This window comes from Atractosteus spatula, chromosome 6 (assembly GCF_055471065.1).
Source record: "Atractosteus spatula isolate fAtrSpa1 chromosome 6, fAtrSpa1.hap1, whole genome shotgun sequence".
Lineage (NCBI taxonomy): Eukaryota > Metazoa > Chordata > Actinopteri > Semionotiformes > Lepisosteidae > Atractosteus > Atractosteus spatula.
Window position 1 is genome coordinate 15,505,306 of NC_142711.1, and position 6,745 is coordinate 15,512,050.

The following is a 6,745-nucleotide window of genomic DNA, read 5'->3' on the forward strand; positions in this document are numbered from 1 at the left end:
ACCTAACCACACTCTTGTACGTCTTGCAGAATTGGTCCTCCCACTGAATGCTTCCTCATTCAATAACCTTTTTTACCAGCAGGTTAGTGGAGTTGCCATGGACACCAGGATGAGACCCAGCTATGCTCATATTTTTGTTGTCTGGGTAGAAGAACGCTTCTTCACTTCCCACACTGGCTTTGTCCCTGACCTCTACAGGCGATACATCGATGACTCCATCTTTGCCGCCCCATGCTGTAATGACCAGCTAGAGCACTTTCTGCATCACTGCACTAACTTCCACCCATCCCTCAAGTATATAGTTAACATGTCTTCCAGTCAACCCAATTAGGAACTCCCGTCCTCACCATTGCATTCCATTGGTGCTTCCCTACCACCCTAACACCCTTTCTCCCTCCAGGACCATTAATGACAACTTCCCCATTTTACAGGATGATCCCTCCACTGGTACTCTATTTCTGACCACCCCCTTATCTCCTATTGCCAACCACCTAATCTGAGCAACCTTAACCACCCATTTCTTGCAGAAAATACCCAGCTATTTACATTGGTGAGACAGGAAGAAGCCTCATAGACTGTTTCAGGGAACATGTCAGATCTGTGAGGATCAAAGAGCTCTCCAAGCCGAGTTCCCCATTTCACCTTCAACAGACATTCAGGGATCATACTGATCTCTCCATCTGCATCCTCCTCAGAACTCCTATTGCAGAAAGACATCTGAAACCAAAATTTTGCTGAAACAAGAATCACACTTTCCCCTTCTCTCAAAGACAGATTCGTATCCTTCTAAAACCCTTCCATTCCTTCGCAGATTCTGGCTTTTCATGCCTCTCCTCCATTTCTCCCTGAACCTGGACACTCATTCTCTTCTGCTTCATGCCCATTTGCTCCCTGCTCTCCGCCACTTCCTCTCTACTCTGTCTTTTGTTCTCCCATGCCTTATTTATCTGCTAGTTCCCCTCTCTCCCTCACACCTGATGAAGGCTTCACAGCCAAAATGTTGTGTCTCTTTTTTTTCCTTTTAGCATGGAATAAACCTTTACTTGTTCCTCTAACATACTGTTCATTACCTTTTTAAGAACTTTATTTTCTTTCCACAAATAAATACAGATGATCACAAAACAGGAAGCTTTATATTAAGATATATATATATACTTAAAACAGTAAATATGAACACACCTCATTAAGTTAAGACAAGGTAATAGTTACATAACAATAATTTATCTTGTTCGGGTGCATTTTTTCCAAGTTATTTTTGATCACTTCCAGATCCGGACAAATCCCATTGTTTACGTTTCCATGATAATCTATATCACAGATTCTTGAGGTACAGTCCTATGCCCTCTATTTCCCACAGGTTTTCTGTTTCCTGATTGCAGTATATAAGGTAATAGGTAATAGTTCTCTCTAATAATGGACGGGGCCAGGCTACCTGCTGCCTTGACTGGAGCCTCGATGCCTTTGAACACCCCATCGTACTGTAGTGATGAGTACTTGTTAGGCTGAGTGGAAAGTAAAACGTTGACAAGGCAGCTTGAATGCTCACAGGGAAACTTTTATTACTGTTTGATTTTACAACTAGGTGAAAACACAGGGAAACAGTGAGCCCTTCATTCTGAAAAGTTTTGATGTGCTTGTTCTAACTATATAAAGTGTTCATACTTTATAAAAAGCTTTATGGAAAGCTATAATGTTTGTAATGCCTTTTCTAATAATGAACGTGCTGTCGTTATTGTTGCAAAAAGGAGTTTTAAAACCAGGAATTATTCATATGGAATCATGTAACTAAATATATTTTGGTAGCTGAAAATATCACCTGTGGTTGTTTTGGAATATATGTTTGAAATATATAGTTCCAAATATAGGAACTTCTCAACCATAGCAGAAAAACAACAGAAACTAAACTCATCCTGAAACTAGTTTCACACCGTCCCCCTTCTCTCAATGACCGACTTATTTTTCCTGTAATCTTCTCTATTCTCATGCGGGTTTTGACTTCACACCTTTCTTCACCTCTCTCCACTTTGCACTTCCTGAGTGGCCTCTCTGCCTCTCCTGCCTCCTCTCCTCCCCCAGCTTCTGTTGTTCTGTGCTATTTAATCTTTGCTGCCTGCCCTGTCTTTCTCACGCCTGAAGAAGGCTTCACAGCCGAAACGATGTGTTTTCTCTCTTCTCTTTTCAGCATGGAATAAACCTGTTACTTTTTCCTTTGCAGCCTACGCACGCTGACACAGCTCCCCACCTGAAATGCATGACCTATATTCATATTTCTGATAATGTTATACATCACAGTAATCAAATAAAGAATTAAAATAAGATTAACAATAAAGTAATAATATTAATGAACCTCCAGGCAGCAATCTCCAGGATGCTCGGAATGAGCATGGGCATTTTAAAAGAAATCGCAGTTGAGATTTTTATGTGTATACAGCATTTAGTTTAAAATAAAAATTAAAAAAAAACATTTTAATGACGCTGTGTATATTTTTAAAATATAAAATTTTAAATCTATGTTTTAGTTCTTTTATATCTGTTTTTGCTGGTTATTTTCTTCCTTCCTGGCAGGAACATATCAGATGTTAAATTGAGGAAGGGAGACAATAACTTCAGAGACAGACTGAGAAAGGTGTTAACTTTTCATTCAGAAGGGTTCAGCGCTTTTGCTAGATAATCTGAATTTATGAACCACAGCAGTCGCATGTCCTGCCCCTGTAACAATGTTAGTGGTTTTAGAATAAATTCCAGTGAAATTCACTACAAGGCATCTTTTTTTTTTTGCTGTTTCAGCTACAGGAGACAAATAAAAAGTAAAATCAGTCAGGATCTCAGAGTTTAATAAGTGAGCACATGAGTCTAAAACATTTTGCACAGCCTGCGAAAGAAACAGAGCTTCGGTTTAGATTTGATGTCAAAGTACGTGTCGGAACTGTTGAGATTTAATCATTTCCCTGACGGGTGGGTCAAACAGAAGTCGCATATACATTCTTGCGTGTTAACACAGCTGCTTGTAAAAGCAAGGTAACTTGCTGCTAAATAAAATAAGTGACAATACAGTCAGGCAGACTGTAAATTCTGCTTGAAATTCTTCGTGCAAAGTGAGCTGTCAATCAGCTACTTTGCAAGCGGTAACACAGCTTCTCAAGACGTACCCCTTTCTCTCATGCAAACTCAACAAAGGTTTGATTTACAGATTTTGTATATAATTTTAAAACCTTTGAAGGTATGCCCCAGGCACTAAGTCGTAGTATTATCAAAATAAAACACCCACCAGGCACACGGTGATCTGTATACACGTGTGAAATAAAGTACGGCATTTCCTGTTTTAAAGGGTTTCAGCTTTGTGTTAAGATTTGTATCTGTTGAAACTGTTAATACAATAGCGAATATAATTGCAGTTCTGCTGCTGATCCCCTACTACTGTGAGTCAGACGTGTGTTGTACCAGTGATGTGGTTGTTGGGGTTACTCACAGGTTGAGTCTTAGCGTTTTCAAATTGAAAAAGATATGCATGTGCTGTGGTGATGTGAGTTGTTTTACAATATATCTAAATTATGCGTTTTTTTATTGTTGATGGAATAGTTTGTCTTCCATATTGTTAGTCGCACTGTTAGACTATATACTGCAATCAGGAAAAACGCAGAAGGGACTTTTTTCTCTCAATCAGGAGTTTTTAAGTTGTTAAAGGACTTTCTCACAACTCAAGGTGGGAACATAATGCAGTAGTAGAAGTATTATTAGTAGTAGTAGCAGTAGCTGTAGTAGCAGTAGCAGTAGAAGCAGTAGTAGTAGTAGAAGCAGTAATAGCAGTAGCAGTAGCAGTAGCAGCAGAAGTAGCATTAGCAGTAGCAGTAGCTGTAGCAGTAGCAGTAGCAGTAGAAGTAGCAGTAGTAGCAGTAGCAGTAGCAGTAGCTGTAGCAGTAGCAGTAGAAGTAGTAGCAGTAGCAGTAGTAGCAGTAACAGTAGCAGTAGTAGTAGTAGTAACTGTAGCAGTAGTAGTAGTAGTTGTAGTAGCAGTAGTAGTAGTAACTGTAGCAGTAGTAGTAGTTGTAGTAGCAGTAGTAGTAGTAATGCAGCAATAGTCAGTAATGTTGTTTTAAAACTTCGGACACATGAATCAAATGCGAGAACAAAGACTACATTCCCAAGGTGACACACATGCGAATCACATCAAGTCATATCCACAGATATCCTGAAATCTTTACTTGTATATAAGCTTCCTGGAAGCTTGTCTCCTGTAGCTACAGGACCTCCTGCAGTGGCTCCAACGTGTTGTAAAATTTGTAGGTCTGGAAACAGTTTAGTGATCTCTCCAGCTGAAGCCTGGAGGGTGAGAGCCAGCTGACCTGTCTCTGAAACAGGCGCAGTCCATAAATCCACACTTGTTCCATATTCCTGTTGTCCTCAGAGTCTTCATAAGAAAAGCTACAGGCGAGAGAAAGCCGTTAGGCCCACCCAGTACGTTTGTAGTGAATTGATCCCAGGATCTCATCCGGCCATTTCTTGAAAGAAACCAGTATCCGCCTTATTTTAGCATCACCTTCAGCCACATGACTCAGTAGCTTGTTCCAGACTTCCACCGCTGTTGTTGGACAGTATATCAAAAATAACTGGAAAGTTTAAGAACTGAATCAGGAGGGAGTAGGATAATCTGAGCTGCATCTTTTAAAATGCTCAATAAAAATTCTGAACACTAGGTGTCACTACAGACCCCTGAATACAATATGTGGTATTTAATAAAACCGAATACATTATTAGGAGTTGTACAGTTAGGGGAGACACTATTATTTATGTAAAGGAACAAATAATAGGTTCATTCCATGCTGAAAAGAGAAGAAAGAAAACACAACGTTCTCACACCTCACACCTGAAGAAGGCTCCACGTCCGAAACGTGGTGTTTTCTGTCTTCTCTTTTCAGCCTGGAACAAACCTATTACTTGTTCCTTTGCAGCCTACACATGCTGACGCAGCTACCCACCTGAATTATTTATGTGATCCTTTCAAACAACAGGGGTATAATTAAGGATAAAAAGAGATGATAGAACTATAATATAGCTGCAATACAGAAACGTTTGATGCTTACATGATACTCATCATCTTAAATTGAAAATTAAAGTTTGTCATTCAAGAAAAGCAGCCTTTGAAAGAATAAGGTAGAGCTTATGAGTGGTAACATTGAAGCTGAGGGATATCGAGTCATACGTGTCACAAACTACCAGGGCCAGCCCTGGCCAAAGGTGGACTAGGCATGAGGGCCCCTCAATGTGCAACACAACATGCTTTTAATCGTCATGTTCAAATGGGATTTCTCCATAGAGCCCTGATGTCAATCCTGCCTGTCCCAGTTCAGATGCCAGTCTAGAACAAACGGTTGTCTGAAATATATTAACTCAATAATGAGCTGCATTACCAAACCTGGGGATAAAGACAAGGTAAGTGTGGCTGTGAGACCTCCTGGGATCTTCCTGTGTTGTTTTGTTTCTTCTATTAATACAAAAACAGTTCCAAGTGCTCACTGCACACAAAAAAAAGATTTTTTTGAAGTTATTAAAATAGGGAACCTGTGAGCAGTGCTAATTGGGAAGTATTGATTTCTAGTTTGCACTTTCGTTAGATAGCCCACCCATCATCAGAAATCCATTTACTCCTGGCAAGACTCACTGCAACCCAGATCCCAGGCCAGATATTGAGGGATCCATAGCTGAAGATCACGAAAAATAGAAGGATCTCATTTGATTTCAGACTTTGTTTCCTATGCTATCTCGGATTTGCAAGTGTATCACCTGCGAAATTGTACTTTTAGATCAATGTCTCAAAAGTGGGCTGCAAAAGGCTTAAGGAATATTTTTGTCTTTGTTGATTAAAATTTAATTAAAAAGCTGATTGATTAACTGACATAATTAAAAAAACAGCAGCAGAGACAGAGGCACACTCTATAGCACCCCAAAAGACTGAGGTACCAGCTGCAGAGAGGCACAGTCTGATAAACTGAAGGTTGCTCATCAGACATTTATGAACATGAACAAAAGTTCATAAAAATGTATTTTATAAAAATACAAATAGAAAACACATACACAAATACAATAGTCTACAGCGCTGATTGGCGTAAATAAATTATGCCTGTTATTACTGAAAACGATCTGTGAGAGCACAGCCCTGGTAGAGACCACATTCCCCTGATTCCTTTTGGGGGAGGAGCTGCTCTGTCACATGACCAGTTCCAGGAAGTTGGTTGGTCAGGTGACTGCTTAAAAATCAGGAAGAAAATGTGTCCAGGGTCAGTTAGTGGAATTGGAGGGTTGTGGGGCTAAAAAAGATTTGAAGCTGTGTTTCGAGAGCTCAGAAGTATTAGTAGCCTCTGAGGGGCTGACCAAAACTTGTTTTTAGCAACAAGGTGAAGAGTCACAGAGAGAGAGGGGAGAGAGAGAGACTTTTGTTTTGAGATGAGTCTGGGAGACTGTTATTGAGATTTGTTAATGTGGAGTGTAATTGCTCCACTGGGACAGTGACTTCAAGATGAAGTTTAGTTAGTATCTCAAAGAGGACCATGGGCTCTTGTGTTGGTTCTTTTATTCTGGTGTTTTGAGTTTTCTGCACTGTAAATGAAAGGCACTAGAGTGTCTAACCCTCACAGCTGTGTGTTTGTGTGTATATTGGCCTGGACCTGCAACCTGCCTTTTTTAATAGAATCCTTGGGCCTGTTGTAACAGGATATGTACAAATCCTCTTTGAATATGTTTTGAAACC